This window comes from Anguilla rostrata, chromosome 4, assembly GCF_018555375.3.
Source record: "Anguilla rostrata isolate EN2019 chromosome 4, ASM1855537v3, whole genome shotgun sequence".
Classification (NCBI taxonomy): Eukaryota; Metazoa; Chordata; class Actinopteri; order Anguilliformes; family Anguillidae; genus Anguilla; species Anguilla rostrata.
The window spans coordinates 29,053,064-29,070,438 of NC_057936.1; the positions used below are offsets into that span (position 1 = coordinate 29,053,064).

General features: G+C 37.3%; 1 protein-coding gene across 1 annotated transcript in view; it reads left to right on the plus strand.

Annotated features, from left to right (window-relative positions):
* ptprc (protein tyrosine phosphatase receptor type C) overlaps window positions 1–17,375 on the plus strand; it is a 99,034-nt gene that overhangs the window by 23,053 nt on the left and 58,606 nt on the right. The window lies entirely within an intron of this gene.

The following is a 17,375-nucleotide window of genomic DNA, read 5'->3' on the forward strand; positions in this document are numbered from 1 at the left end:
CCACAAACTCAGTGTGGTTTTAACAGTTTTACAGACCGCCACTTCAGTGTTTCATTGTTCGCACGCTCTGCATTATCACCCTGTTTTTCTACACAACAAGCTTAATGGTTCTTATAACACACAGGAAGGCAGTCTCATAAAAACAATCGTACAGTGCAATTAATTACAATTATGAACGTATCTTAATTTATCTGAATTTATCTCACACTCCAGTTGCTATCTGTCTTGTAAATAAATCATTAATATCTGAGGGGAATGGTTTTGTATGTCTACTGGATAAAATCGGAAAATAGCTATTTTTGTAATCATCCAGAGTTCACTGAAAGAGTCTTTGTAGCCCTCCAGTTTTAGATTGAATGTCCTTTTATAAAATCACTGCAAATGCCATGATTGCATGTTTTAACATTTTTGTCAAATTTAGTATTTTATGAAGACATTAATAGAAAATATTTCATTTTTTTCATGTCTTACTACTTGTGGAAATGACGTTTGATTTCTGCCAACAGTGCACACGCAGAAAAAAGGAGCTATCTATGGGAAAGCATACAAACTGTTACTGCATATTATATGTATACCTTACACTACAACATAGTATATTTAATTTCTTACCTGTGTCAGAAGATCCTTATCCAGTCTGACATTTGCACATACTATCCATTTTCATGACTTAATATTTATTGATGTGACACATATTGAGAATTATGATTGTTAGATTGTCTTACTACTTTTACCTTTTATTCTTTGTTAACATAAGTTAAGTACACAATTTTGCTTTCATTTTTTTCCCTTGTTTTATGGACATTTATGGATGGTAGTTCGAAATGAGCACTGTTTAATGTGTACCTAAAATGACTACAGTATTAATCAAAAGGGTAATTCTTTACATTTAGGTTCCATTAACTAACATGAGTTAAGAGTTTAATTACCCTCAACAAAGACTGAACTAATCTATTTACTAGGCATTCAAACAAATCATTTATTTGCATTTTATCAAATAATGCACCATTCTCTTCCATGTTAACTCAACTGAATCTGAAATATGATTTGTTCCCTTCTGGTCATCTCAAGTAATGTTTTATACACTGACAGTATAAAACATCACTTGATGTGTCCAAACATGAACAGGTTGTTCACTAATTCAACACTTGCATGAATACCACATAATTTACACCTGATTGCTCAGCTTCTACTGTACTGTAGCTCACATTCAACCTTTGCTAATGGCTTAGTTAACATGAATAAATGTCGATAGATTAGTTTATTCCTCAGGTTAGTTAATGCATTAACTCATGTTAGTTAGCGGAACCCTATTGTAAAGTGTCACTTTTGAAAGTAAAGATAGATCATAGTGTGATTTTCTTTTCTAAGAAAGGAAAAAGGTGATACCACTTTTTCTTTCACAATTAATTTTTCATTCATAATCCTTCGGTTCTTAAGGGGGGTGATATTGACAGAGTTCTCTGAAAGTCCCCATCCCCTCTGTACTACACTGCCGACTGTATCAAGAAGAGGGGTATGTGGTTATATACCTAATTAGTAAAGTATTCCTCACATTAAGTGCACCAGAAATGAACCATTCCAGTGACAAATATGTTTCATACATTTAATACTAAACTCTGTAGCGGTGTTTCGGTTCACTTCTAAGTTGAAAAGTTGAAGTAGGTCCAGTAAGCTCCCTGATGGACTTCCCCCAACAGGATGGAAACCAACAGCAGAGCAAGCTAGCAAGCAAAGAAGTGGTATCTTGCGTCAAGGCCTAGATAATAAAGGTGAGAGTGATGGAGAAAAAGGCCAGAGTTGTCTCTGTCTCGGTCATTATAGGATGGTAAAATACAAAACATTATGGGAGAATCCTAAATCCTACCCTGTTCATTGCTGCTTGAAGCATGAAGTTTTACATCCTCTACAAATTATCATAATTACTGGCTGAGTTAAATTGAGAGTTAAACTGATTCACTGTATTCTTTGAGTATATTGTGTGTGAGTGACGATTTGTGTCTGATGTATGGCATCCCATATGAGTATGTATGTTGTCTGTGTGTATGTGAGACATTTTGTCCCAATTAAAATTTTAGTCACATCAAGACACCAAGTAGAGAAGAAAATTCATAGTTTGGCTATTTAAATCAACAAAATGTTATAAACAACGAATCTGATATGAGAGTAGCTGACCTCCTATGGGGTTCAAAACTAATAAAGAAGGGTAGCTCTTAAAAGTGAGCATGCCTGACCATGCAGCTGCACAATACACAGAGAATGACTATAGGACAATAGACAATTAGGCAGAGACAGGTGAGAAATTAAAGGACAAATCAACATAAAGTGTCTTAGTAAGATGTTGGGCAACTTGGCACTCTACTGGAGGGATGGAACACCATTTTGCCAAAGGATATTTCCTCATTTAGTGTTTTGAAGATGGTGGTGGAGAGCGCTCTCTAACACGTCGGTCCAAAATCTGCCATAGGTGTTCAATTTGGTTGAGATCTGATGACTGCGTAGGCCATAGCATATGATTCACATCATTTTCATACTCATCAAACCGTTCAGTGACCCCTTGTGCCCTGTGAATGGGGGCATTTTCATCCTGGTACAGGCCAGTTCCATCAGGATAAAAATGTTTCATCATTGGATAAAAGTGATCACTCAGAATGACTTTGTATTGATTTTCAGTGACCCTTTCCTCTAAAGGGACAAGTGGACCCAAACAATGCCAGGAAAATGGTTCCCACAGCATAACAAAGCCGCCGGACCCCCTCGCTGTAGCAGTCAAGTATTCAGGCCTGTACCATTCTCTTGGTGTATGCCACACACGCACCCGTCCACTTGTCGAGAATATGGTGAAATATGACTCATCTGATCATATCCCTTTTTAGCACATCTCTGTGGACCAGTGCCTATGGTTTTTGCACCACTGAATTCTCAAATATACATTTGTCTTTCTAATGATGGGTTTGTGTACTGCAGCCCTACTATAATACGTAGTAGTTGTAGTTGTAGTTGTCAACAGACAATGGCACAGTCTGATCACATCCTGCATTGACATTCTCGGTCACCTGGGGAAGAGTTGCACTTCTGTTTTTCCTTACATATTGTACTAATGCACAAGCACCACGGTCATCGAATTTGTACATTTGACCACAATTTATCACCCTCTTAACTTATGTTTTTCCCATAGATCTAAATGCTGATGTCACTTTAGTCACTATTCCTATTAACACTAGCCTGTTGAGCCGTCTTTGTGATTGAAGCTCCTGCCATCTGTGCCCCAATAATGAATCCTCTTTCAAAGTCACTTAGATATTTTCCTCTTGCCATCTTGATCCAAAATCGAGGTCAGCTGGGCCTGCTCAGCATTTTTATACATGCCACAGAGCTGTATATTAATGAGCCAGGATGTTAATTGCTTAATTGTATCATGCAGTACACCTGTATAGAAGCATCTGCATTTGTTATGTTTCCACTCATTTATTCAGGTTTTTCTTTAAGTTGTCCCCCATCTGTATATGTTCATGCACAATATGCAAAACGTATGAACCTTTTTACCTATCTACAATCTATGTTGGGTTTTTCAGGTTACAGTATGATGTTATCTTCAGTGAATCATATTGCAGATGCAGTTACAGATAGGGCCAAGTGTCAAATGGGCCTTGTATAAGCCCTAGGCACTTCAGCTTACTAACTGGAAATGCGATTGGTCTGAAAGAGTTGTCACAGCATGACCTGGAACTAAATGATCAATTCACCCCAAAATTATGTTCATTTAAAATGCATTTATGACCCAGTAAATCCTAACCTCATTTGATCACTCATCTGTTAACATTCCCCCTAGAGTTCCCAGTCTTACTTGCAGTTGTAATAAAGGTAATTAACAGTGGAATGTTTCCCTTTTGTAAAATCGTTGAAGTCTTTAGCTGCTCCTCATGCTGTGTTATTGCTGGTTTCCCACAAAGTAGATTGAGAAAAAAATGATGAAGGAAATTCATACAGTTACTTATTAATATACAGATAACAAACAATCCAGATTATCACTTGCCATTTAGTTAGCTTTGCTAGCCATGACAAGTCAGGTTTGGCGAATTTGCTGCCACATTATTAGCTTACTAACCAAGACACACTGATAATGTGCACTACAGGTTGTGCCTGGTGTTCCATGAATTATGCAAAAAAAAAATAAATAAATAAATAAATACATTTTGGATTATCTAGCCAGCAAGGATTTGTGGTGATAATGTTTTAAATATTGTGTAACTGTCCATTTTTCTATAATATATTTACAGTAGCTTTTAAAAAAATATACAGTTTTTCTATATCATTTCCCTCCACTCTTGTTGTAGTCCAATTGTAGTCCAAATAAAATACTAGCCTATCCAATGGGGTCGCCAGAGGAACACTACAATAAGGACAGCACTGCCACCAGCTGAAAACATACCTATTTGCTCACCTATCGCTCAACATTTTGCATGGATTTACTAGCTATAGCTCAAATGTAAGTCTATATAGACTACTATCAGTTGTGACCCTCATAACTCAGCATCAGCACTGTTCATGGCCTAAACCTGTTTGTGTAGACCTGTGTAAGTTTCTCTGGATACAATCATCTGCTAAGATTATACATGTAAATGCATTATCACTGGGAAATGAAAGTCTAAAACAACAGTAAATGTGGAAATCCAACAATATGACTCACAATTGTCTTTAATTTGTGATCGCTGTTACTGTCGCTGTTAAATTGTTCCTTTTTAAAATTTTTGCTAAAAGCCTGCTAACAATATACACAGTAAAGCATAAAACAGACAGCGAATGTTGGAGTTAAACTAGCATGTACCCGATAAACTAACATGTTCCTAGGCTGCAGATGGGAATGTTCGGAATCATGAAAATCCCCAGGAGGAAAATTTTGGCTTTTATCTGAAATTTCTGGTATAAATATTTCTACCTTGAGGTTTAAGTCTGAGGTTCACAGCTGTGCACATTCTGACATGGTTTCTTTGTTATGGCTTTGGTAGTACACAGAGGCTAATATAATTTCTGCACATAATTTCATTTTGTAATTAAAAATGATCATTAAATATTCATATATAACAAATCCAGCATCTCAGTCCACAGAGCACGTGTGACAAGTTTCATATAAACTGTAGTCAAATCTAACACTGTAAATTCAGCTTGTTGAAACTGAGGAAATGTGTGGTATGTGCTCCCCTCCTGGGTAGTATGATTTGGTTGAATTTCTCAACACTGCTTTTGTGGCACTGTTTTTATATATCATTTGGAAGCCATGTTGGAGTTTATGCCCAAATCTTGTGCTAAGTGAATAACTGTGGAGTCCCGTCAGATGTAATTGATTAATTAATATTTCAAATCTTATCTGTTTTTCAATAACTGGCAAGATATTATAGTGGAGGAGGCAAAAAGGAAAACATATATAAAGGTTTAAAAAATTTTAAAAGACAACAAACAAACAATTTATTTCTTTCCTATCATTGGTCTTCGACTAAATACTTTGGGGTAAATCATTTTAAGAAAATAAGAAAATCATTTTGGTGTCAGCGAGTGTAGGCGGTTCCATTTTGTATCTCGCAAGTGTACAGTGTGGTGATGTTATTTCCAGGGGCCACATCTTTCACACAAACCAAAATAAGTCTAGACATGTGACACTGCTCTTGCAATCATTAAAGAAAGCCCTCAAGAGGCACATGAGACACAACATGCTCCTGGACATGGCAGGGCGTTGGAGACTGATCATGATGCTCTGTATCGTACTGCTGGTCTTGATCAAATGTGAGTATTTGGGTATTATTCAATTTCAGATGTCATTCTTAAAAAACTCTCTTTTTGAATGTTATAAATAGAAAATGTATTAAATATATAAGCTTGTAACACATATGCTACTATGAATTTACATTACATTATAGGCATTTAGCTGACGCTCTTATCCAGAGCGACTTACAACAGTGTAACCAAACTCAGGATCAAGTCCACTTAAGTCCATTGAATAAAATGTAGATAAAAAGCCTTTACTATAGTAGCATACAGTAAGGAGACACAAGATAGTCTGAACCAAAAATTTTTTTTTTTTTTTTTTTTTTTTTAATAGTTATGGGAGAGGGTTTAGGGAAGAGGAGAGAGGTATACAGAGAAGAGGTGCGTCTTGAGTTTCCGTTTGAAGGTGCTCAGACACTCTGCTGTTCTGACCTCCACTGGAAGATCGTTCCACCATCGTGGGGCCAGAACTGCAAAGAGTCGAGACCTTGTTGCTGCTCGTGTAGGGGGAGGAATCAGCCGCCCTGTAGTAGCCGATCGGAGCGATCTGGCCGGCTTGTAGGGTCTGATCATCTTCTGCAGATAACCAGGAGCTGACCCCTTGACTGCTTGGAAAGCAAGCACCAGTGTCTTAAACCGGATGCGAGCTTGCACTGGTAGCCAGTGGAGGGAGATGAGGAGGGGAGTGACGTGGGAGTCACGAGGGAGGTTGTAAACCAGACGTGCTGCTGCATTCTGGATGAGCTGAAGGGGTCTGGTGGCTGATGCTGGGAGGCCAGCCAGGAGGGAGTTGCAGTAGTCCAGACGTGACAGTATCATGGCCTGGACCAGGAGCTGTGTGGAATAATTGGTGAGGAGTGGTCTTATTCTGCGGATATTGTACAGGATGAACCTGCACGACCGGGTGGTTGCCGCGATATTCTCAGAGAGTGCCAGCCTGTTGTCCAGCACAACTCCAAGATTTCGGGCACTCTGCGAAGGGTGTAGGGAGTGACTCCTAAAGAAATGGGCAGATGAGAAGTGGGAGAGGTAAGAGAAGGAATATGGAGAAGTTCCGTTTTGCTTGTGTTGAGCATGAGCTGGTGTTTGGTCATCCAGCTCTGGATGTCACTCAGGCAGGCGGATATGCGATCGGAGACCTGAGTGTCTGTGGGAGAGAAAGAGTAGAAAAGTTGAATATCATCTGCATAGAGATGATATGACATGCCATGGGCGGCAATAACAGGGCCAAGGGACCTAGTATACAGAGAAAAGAGGAGGGGACCAAGGACAGAGCCCTGAGGGACCCCAGTTGTGAGGGGACGAGGAGCTGATACTGCACCGGCCCAGGCAACCTGGAAGGAGCGGCCGGTGAGATAGGACGCAATCCAGTTGAGGGCTGGTCCGCAAATTCCCAATTCTGTCAGGGAAGACAGAAGTGTAGGATGGTCAACGGTGTCGAAGGCAGCTGAGAGGTCAATGAATGTTATGCTATTTATAATTTGAATTGAATCAAAATTTATAAACCAATTGTTTGAATTTGTGCATTCGTAGCATAAAATAAAATGTGAGGCACAGAATTTCAATTAATTCATTGTATGTAACATATTTAAATGTTTTAATATAATTAAATTACTGCCTCGAAAGTGTGCTAAAGTGTTCTTTTTGGAAGTGTTTTGATCACATTAAAAATTAGATTAAAATTATTCGAACAGAGAGGTAAGAGGTGATGCTTATATGTACATATATGGAAAAAATATGTATAATATTTTATGTGCGTGTGTGTACGTGTGTCCTGTAAATGTAGCTCTTGGGGCAGAAATCGTCAGGCATATGTAACATTAGGGTGTGACCATCCATCTCTAGTTTCACTGAAAGAATAACTGATACTCAGCCTTCATCACCCTGAAGGGCTTTCAATTCACTTCATATTATATATTCAATAATTATAGATAATGTAAATAAATATTATTGTAATTATTCTATTTAAATAATAAAAACAGTTATCAAATGAAACAGAAGCACGTGGGCACTAATTTAGTGCCCTAACTAGATAAAATACACTTTCCAAGTTAATCTCCTTATAACAAAATTAGGCTAGCACAAAGCTGTTATCATCTCTTGGACTTTTAGATCAGAGGGTGTCCAATATTGTCTAAAAAGGGCAGGTGTGGGGAAAGGTTTTTGACTAAGACACCTGGTTCTACTAATCAATGTCTTGAATGAAAACCATGATCGGGTAATTAGATTAATCAGGTGCCGTAGTGCTGGGCTAAAGCAAAAACCAGCATCCACATCCCGTTATCCACCCACTAGGCCAGCACCAAGGTTCTAAATTTGAAGTGAGCAAATAAAAGTAGCCAGTGGAGGTCAAACTGTTCTACAGTTTCTCGTGTGTTCTGTCTTGCAGTCTGAATTAATGTACAGACATCTTGATCACTTTGATGATGATGCCTGTCCCTTACATATACAGTATGTGCATGTAGAGTATACATCTACAAGACTTCCATATATTAAGACCTGAATTACTTTTTTAAAATCCATACAGTAAATAAGGCATTCACATTTTCTGAATATCAAACATCGTCATCATAACGTTCATACTGGTACAATATGTTACACCATACCCATATTTCAATTGCATAGGTCCTGTAATAAATTAACACTAATAAAAAGCAATGTTTTGGACAGCTATAAAAAAAATATTAGATAACAGTACATCTAGAGTGAACCATGTTTGGTCTTGAATATTCCAAAAATCAGTTGTTCATGTACTCTTGTTTCTTTGACATAAAGCAAGCTTGATTTGTGACATGTTTCAGTCAGCTCAGGCCTACAGATCAGACAACTTTCTTATTCCATTTTGAGCTTGACTAATATCTCCTTTCCCGTCAGCAACAGTTCACTAAAATAGCAAATTAGAAAATGACAGAAAAAAAGAAGCACAAAAAGGAAATTTGTGAACATTCTCAAAAGCTTTCAAACTCATCTATGTCTGGAGAATGATCAGAATTGGCAATTAATGATTTAATTTCATGTGATATGAACAATACCACTTGGCCCATATGAAAGTATTGGCCTTCTACAGTAAAGCTTCGTGAAATCAGGCTCTTACCAGGCCCTCATGACAAGATATCATAAAAAAATTTGGTTAGAATGATGCGGTCCCAACACTGTGCATCATGAACAAAACAATTCATACATCACTTACAATGCTAATACCATGTAAACTGTAGATCTAAAAGTTCATAATATTCAGGTGACGTTTTTAATGGCTTGTGGAATGTGCCATTTTTCTCCTGTGCATGGTAGTCATAGCAGACACTGGTTTTCCACTCAGCTGTATTTTACCTGCAAGAATTGTAGTATGTGAACATTATAGCTTAATATATGAAAGTATTTTGTATACACTGCATTAAATCAGATGATGTTTAAACCAGTAATAATGTAGAATCAGTGCTTAATTTATTGGGGTCAAGCAGCGTGGAGTTTCCTTCTACTCCAGGAGGGAACAATCCAGTTTCTGAGCCCTCGTGGTGGCTTCTTACCTTGCTTCAACATGGGAGAGAAACATGTTTAAAAGAGAAAATATTAGTCACAAAAATCAATCTCAGTTTTGAAACCTCCTTTGTATATATTATGGCTTATTGGTAAATGTCTAAAACATATTTTTGGGTTGGGTTTCTTTAATTTTTTTGAAATGTGTACCATGTTCCTCTCGACATACATGAATTGCTGAATTTCAAATAATCTGAAGAGACTCAATTCCAGACACATTTCTGGTTTAATTACTCTGCCACCATTTTCTGTCGGTAGGAATTCTAGATACATATTGAGTGGAAATGCAAAGCACCAGCATCTCTTTTCTGGTGTGTTGATGGTCAAGAGTGACCACTGGGGCCCTGAATGTTTGCCTGGACAACAATGTTTGGTTTCATCCTTTCTGCTGAAATGTGATTGTTATTTCCTGATGCTGTACAAGTGGCGAAGAGAAAGCTTTCATGAAATGGAACATGACAGCCATCTTGGTGGTTTATGGTGAATTGAGGTCTGCCAGCTCATTGACAATGTGTTAGCCTCCGTTAGCCATTGCTATCTGAGAGACATCTAACAACGGTGTAATGACTTAGTCCATGAAAGCATGAAGGTACTTAGAAGGTTGTTATCTTTAGAAATACATTTTTTTTCCCCTTTTTGCATTTGTCAGTCTTGGATTTCACACTCCTGGTATTAAACAAACACATTGAGGAACTATGGGAACACTCCACTTTTGGTGAGGGTTATTTTGCATTTATTATCCCTTTACGTGAATTCAGATGCAAGACAGAAAGGGTGATATCACTTTTTATACACACACATACAAATGACAGAGTAATTACAAATCAAATGTGAAAACATATGGTACAATGCAGGATAGTTAAAAACAGTAGTTAGCCTTTGTTCCATAATGCTTGACGTCAATTTAACCGGCCCTCTATTGCACAAAAATCTTTATGATATGTTATAAGAACTAGGACATGTGTCTAATCACCTAAAAACACAACAATACGAGTTAAACAATTACAAGATTTGTATAACTTTATAGCTATAGGAAAAATTTACATTCATGTTAATTACAACTTGCAACCATTTACAAAGGCATCATGTTTTCATCATTTTACAGTCGGGTTATCACGCAGTGCTTGACAGTCAACATTTTCCCAAAGAATCCAAAACCACCAATGACCAAAAAATTCATATTTTGCATGCATATGCTGGTAATTATTACAGGAGTGTGAACGCATGCAGGTTCTTTAAACTGCTCATTTTAGAGTGGTCTAATGTTCAAGTTGTAAGGCCACAGATCTGCAGTGGGTGGACTAGTTGAATCTCTCAGTGCAGAAAGCAAACTGCTAGCAGCATCACAATGGAGCAGAGAGTAAAAAACCCACATCCCGTGTCCTGTATTTATTCTTCCACAAGACATGGTCTTTACAGGAAATGTGAACTGCAACATTATTCTCTCTAGTTGGGTTACTATAGGAGTATCAGTGTGGCTTCAGAGTCACAGTGCGGAAGAGGTAAAACAAATACCTACATAAAATAAAAGATGTTTTATTGTCACACCAGGCCAGATCATGCCTATTGTGGTTCCAGCTCTGGGCCATTGCAGTTCCAGATCTGGGCCATGAGCAGAACTAAATCTATGGCTAAGGCCAAGCCCCTAAACTCTGTTGATTGTCCTTATCATTACTGGACCAAGAGAGGTAAATGTGGGATTATCATTGCTAAATTATTATTTTCCCAAAGAAAAATAACAAGTCTCTTACACAACAGCATATGTACTTTTTCAAATGAATATGGCAATAGATGCATTGCTGCAGCTGATTGGATTGATTATGTATGGCTAAAAAGGTGTACAAAAAATTATAAATTAAACTAATCTGGCATAAATCTCAATATTTATTTAATCCATGAATCACATTTTGCAAATAGCAAGATAGCTAACCAATTAACTGTACTTTAATAGTAATTGTCATGGATTTGACTTGCTGTTTTCCAAAGTATTTTGATGATTAGCTGGCTAATGACAGCCTTGTTGCTAATGTTGCATTTAACTAATAAATAAGCCCATTATATTCTTAATGCTATATGGAATATATAAACTGGCCGAATTCTCAACATTGCCTTTCACTTATACAGAAACTTAGAAAATTCCATCTTAAAGCAGCCTAAACTGGTCAAGCTGGTTTAAAATGTGTTTTTTACACTTTCAGCTGGTCAACCATCTGTTCACCAGCTGACCAGCCTATATAGCCGGCTAGTCCACCAGTTGGATTACCAGCATACTCTACCAGCTGAACCAGCTTTGTCCAGGTTTGACCAGCCACAGACCAGCTATGACTAACTAGAAGTGTTGAAAACTATCTTAAAATCATAGCTGGTTTTAAGTGGAATTTTCGGCATGGTTGGCAACAGCAATATCTCAGCAGTAGAAAAAACGTGTGAACACCCATGGTTTTGTGTGATTTAAACTTTTAAAATGTTTGTTTCAGTTTACATTTAATTCATAATCTAAGGAATACGTCAAATGGTATACATCAGCCTGTGCTTTCATGAAATGTTCCCTTTTAAAATGTAATAAGATATCTTTTTCCGGTTGTGTTTTCTATTTCTTTATTACTGAGTTTAATTATCTTATCAAACAATTCAATGTTTGCTTCTAACTACAGATTTTGAAGAAGCACAGATATTCTTACTGGCTCACATTTATCATTGTATTTTTCGAGATTCATTGAGAACAGAACTAAAACAAAAATTATATCATGGAGTCATGGATATTGACAAAATTGTGGCTGCTCAATACACAGAAAATGTCAGTTTTTCTAAGAATTTGTATGAAGTTATACTTTTGTGATAAAATACGTTTTAGTAACAATTTACAATAAGGTCACATGAATTGGCATTCAAATATAGTTGTATAGTTGTAATGCATTTGCACTATCAGTAATTCATGTTAACAACTAAATTAGTTAATGGCAATTCATATTTAGATTTTAAAAAAACAGTTAATGTATTTATTAATGGTTAAACAATTATAAGTTTACCCTATGTTTTGGTCATGCATAAATAATCATGCAACTAATACATTAGTTAATACACTCACCGGCCACTTTATTAGGTACTTGGGGGCGTACTTGGCAGTCGGAGGGCTGCCAGTTTGATCCCCGCCCTGGGCATGTCGAAGTGTCCCTGAGCAAGACACCTAACCCCTAGGTGCTCCCAACAAGCTGATTGGTACTTTGCATGGCAGCCTTTTACCGTTGGTGTGTGAGTGTGTGTGAATGGATGAATGAGAGGCATTAATTGTTAAGCGCTTTGGATAAAAGTGCTGTATAAATGCAGTCCATTTACCATTTACTTGCTAGTACTGGGTGTGGTCATCTTCTGCTGTAGCCCATCTGCTTCAAGGTTCGACGTGTTGTTCATTCAGAGATGCTCTTCTGCATACCTCGGTTGTAACGAGTGGTTATTTGAGTTACTATTGCTTTCCTATCAGCATGAACCAGTCTGGCCATCTCCTCTGACCTCTGCCATCAACAAGGCATTTTCGCCCAGAGAACTGCCGCTCACTGGATATTTTCTCTTTTTCAGACCATTCTCTGTAAACCCTAGAGATGGTTGTGTGTGAAAATCCCAGCAGTTTCTGAAATACTCAAACCAGCCCGTCTGGCACCAACAACCATGCCACGTTCAAAGTCACTTAAATCACCTTTCGTCCCCATTCTGATGCTTGGTTTGAACTTCAGCAGATCGTCTTGACCATGGCTACATGCCTAAATGCATTGAGTTGCTGCCATGTGATTGGCTGATTAAATATTTGCGTTAATGAGCAGTTGAACAGGTCTACCTAATAAAGTGGCCGGTGAGTGTATATTTGTTAACTACTAACTAAATTTAATGGACAATTCATATATTTGTACATCATTAATTCAGCATTAGTCACTGCCAATTTATGTAACCTTATTGAAAAGTGTTACCTGCATTTCTTTTGAATTGCATGCATTAGCCATAGTCTCAAGCATGTTGCCCATAAAGGTTGATTTGTCTCTGTAATAAGTTGTCTTTAATTTATGGACTTTATAGAAAGGTGTTTCTGTCGCTGACTACGGTCAACAGAGGCTATAAAACGAGCAGTTATAATTTCTTACCGGGTTTTTGAGAAGTTCACATTTTGATATATAGCAGTCAAAACTGAAACTAAAATGCCTCCAAAAACTAGGGGATGTAGTGAATACTCAGGAAGTTGTGGTTGCAGTGCTGAAATAGCACTGTTCGCCTGTGCAGTCAATTGCCATGGCAACCAGGTTATGCCATTTAGAGACTCTGAGGTTGCTAACCACTGTTAACTCCACCCTTCTCCTTTCAAGCTACATTCTGAAGAAATCAACACAAGTACCAGGAAGTCAATGCAAAATGCAAAAAAAAGCTGTTATACCATTCTCTGCTCACAAATGGTTTGAATTACACATTCAATGATTTGCTTATTGAATTATTTTCCTTGTTCTGTTTTTCAGGTATAGATACACAAAATGGTAAGTCATTTTGTTTCAAAAATTAATTTCATTCTGTGATTGAAAGACATGACTACTCACAATAACTACTGTTTTGTGTATAACTGCAAGATTTTATTTAAATACAGATACATATATCAGTTGTAATATTAAGACATATGTATAACCCACCCACAGGTAAAACACTTGTGCAGTATGTGCACGAGGACTATGTGATATTATATTATTGTTGTATTGTGATGCTGTGTGCTGAGGGCTGGAGTTGTATTCTTTTGTTGTGAGTTTTTAATAAAATGTATGATGGTGGTGATGCTTTTGGAGCTGACTAATATGGTTATGTTGCACAGCCTCTTCTCCACCCACCTCACATCCACTCACCACTCTATTCCACTCAACCCTACCACTGTCACGCACGCAACAGGTAATGTCTTATCATGTGACTTAAAAGAAGAAACTGTGGAGGATATTAATGTCTCGTGCCGGTCTAATTAGGTTAAGATATTTTGGAATTAGTATTTAACAGACTATAATGGATTGAAGTTTAAACTACTTATTTAATTTTAAGAAATCAGCCTTGGGATGAATTTGTCGATGTTGTAGTTTAATTTGTTTTAAAATTTCTCTAACTGCTGCTGGATGGCTCATCCTGTTAAGGTACTGTCTGTATGGATGGGCCCCATGATCTGGTATGCAATCCAGACCATTCCATTTCTGACTGTGGCTGGCAGCCTGGAGAGGTGCCGAGTAACTGGCCTTAGTGTCACCGTGGAATCGGTGGGTGCCAGTCAACCGGTGTGACAGCATCTCATCACTTGCCCGAGACCCCCAGTACTCAACTGGGTGCCCATTGTTCGCCTGTTAAGCTCCTCTCACTCGTATGCATGTGCCCAACTTCTAACACTGGTTTTATGAAGAGTGGCAGCTGACATCGCATACTATGGAGGAGAGCACAAGCTTGCCTTTTCTTCGCCGAATCAACAGCAGAGGCCAAAGCAACGAGTGCTGATGATGAATAATGATTGGGCAGGCCAAATGGGGAAAAAAGGGGGGAAAGCATTAAAAGACTGTTCTAACTGTTTTATTTCCTTTCATCCACTCCAGCTCATAGTCAATCACCCCCTGGCTGTGGTGAGTAAAAATAAAACACAGGTTTGAGATGGTGATGATAATATCACTAGGTCCATGAGTTCATGAGAACTGTAAAACATGTATTTTAGTCCTTATCATCTCTGGGGTATCACTGTAGACACTATATACAGTAATCAGCGGTAAACGATAGAACATGATCAATTATGCAATTAAGGGTCAGATAAAAAAAGATCTTTACATCTTACATGAATAAACCAGGGGTGTCCAGTTTTAACCTGATCAAAATGGGTCCAGGGTCAGCATGGGTGCAGGTTTTTGTCACACTAAAAAACCTGATTCAAATCAAAGATCATGATTTGTTCTTTTGTTCAATTACATGTAATAGTGCTGGACTAGAAAAAAGCTGCACCCAAACTGGTCCAGGATAAGATGTGCCAACTTAATGATTAGTTGAGATGATTAGGGAATCACAATGTGTTGATTGCTTAAGAAGTGGTTTAAAATGTTCTTTGTCATCCTCTTGGAATTAAATGTATCATACTACCAACACTGATCATAACAGAAGTGTCTGCCGTGTAATTCTATGGTGTGTAGTTTGCATGTTCTTTGGCTTTACAGTTAGACCCTTTGACTTACACATCACCTGTTCCAGCAAAATAAATAAATATGGCTACCTTACTTTGCCCTTAGGATTCTTCTTCCAGTTGTAGAATATTCCTGTTTATTACTGGACTGTCTGTATTGAAGATGATTCATTGAGCATGTTTGCTTTTTTGTTTTATGACGGACCATTTACAGGTACAGTGGACACTTGAAACAATGATTAATGCATTTCCTTACAGGATACATAATTAAAAAAATACCATTTGGATTTGAAATCCTCACTGGTGCCAGTGGATCATATACAATAGAGTATCAGGATGATCAAAACAGGTCCACGAATGTGATGTTCAATGGTTCATCTCACAAAATAATGAAGCTTTGCTATAACTACACTGCTATAAAAGTATCTGATGGAAAATCATCCTGCAGTCTCACAGGAGACAATATCTTTTCTTACAATGATTCTGGTAAGTCAAGGAGACTTTCACCAAACACTGAGAGTGACCTAAATTAATAATTTAATAATGCTCATTTGTTAATGTAATTTGTTAGTATCACCTCGTTTCGATATGGATAGAATATTCTGGTTTCCCTAACAAGAACATATAATGGGAGTAACTGTGAGCTCTAAACAAAAAATTATTTAACAAATTCATTTTTTGGTGATTGTTGCAAAAGGTATAAACCAGGAATTTCCCTATCTAATCTGTCTTTTAAATTATGCAGCTATAGATCTTAGATGGCAATAATTAATATATGTTGCATATTGCATTGGTTTCCCAAGGTCTCCTCAAGATAGAATTCAACTCTTCAATAAGGAAGGTGTGCCATAATGCAATTTGGAACACCAGTGACGTAACATTTAAAGTTAATTACGTGTCTATGAAAGGCAGCTGCCGTAGGATTGAACAAACCGAGTTTTGCTCCAATGTGACAGCCACAATAACCTCAGCTGAGTGTCAGTTCAGCAAAACAGAAACAATTGAAATAATCCCAAGTATGTCCATTTTTCTTATCTGTTACACATGTATCATAATAAACGATACAAAAGTTGTTGAATTTTATCATCAAATCTTAAATTCTTTTTAAGAATATTATCATATCATATTTCCTGCTATTGAAAAGTGTTTTTCTTTGTATCTGTTTAATCTTCTCATAACTTGTATCTGTCTTTACAGCATTAAAGGATATTCAGCTCAAACAAAGCAGAACTTGGCCAGTAGACATAATAGAGGCAATCCAATTACAGTGCATAGAAGTTGTGAATTACACTTGTAATGGAACAGGTAGGTCTAAAGTTTTACCATATTACATGATTTTTCATATACTTGCTCCTTGTTTACCTAGGTTATTAGTTTTTGTTCATCACCTTCATCACCTATTTAAATGTAATACAACAAATGTGATAATAATATCCCAAAAATACACATCCAGTACTAATAAACACAGTATTAGGATAGGTTTTCTTCAGAATGAAAATGAATAGCCATTTATTCTGTTGACTTCCTTGGCATAATGCATATTTTAATCAGTGCTAATAATGTGTTTGAAAATAATTATGAAAATGAATTTGCTTTTTCTCAGTACGACTTCAAGACCTAAAACCTTTTCAGAAGTACTCATGCAGTGGAGAGGTACTGTACAAAAACAAGACCATTCCGTCCCCAAACTCAAAAGATCTAACCATTGACACAAATTGCGGTAAGTAGATCTATATTGAAATGTATTTGTTGTGAGCTTTCTCATGTGACATTTAAAATCAACGCGTTTACTACAACACATTTACTAAAACTGTTAATGTAACCTTGATAAACTACTAATTTGATTTAAATGTAACTATGTATTTGTAGTCAAAGTGTGGATTATGTGAAATATGTTTCATTTTCCAAA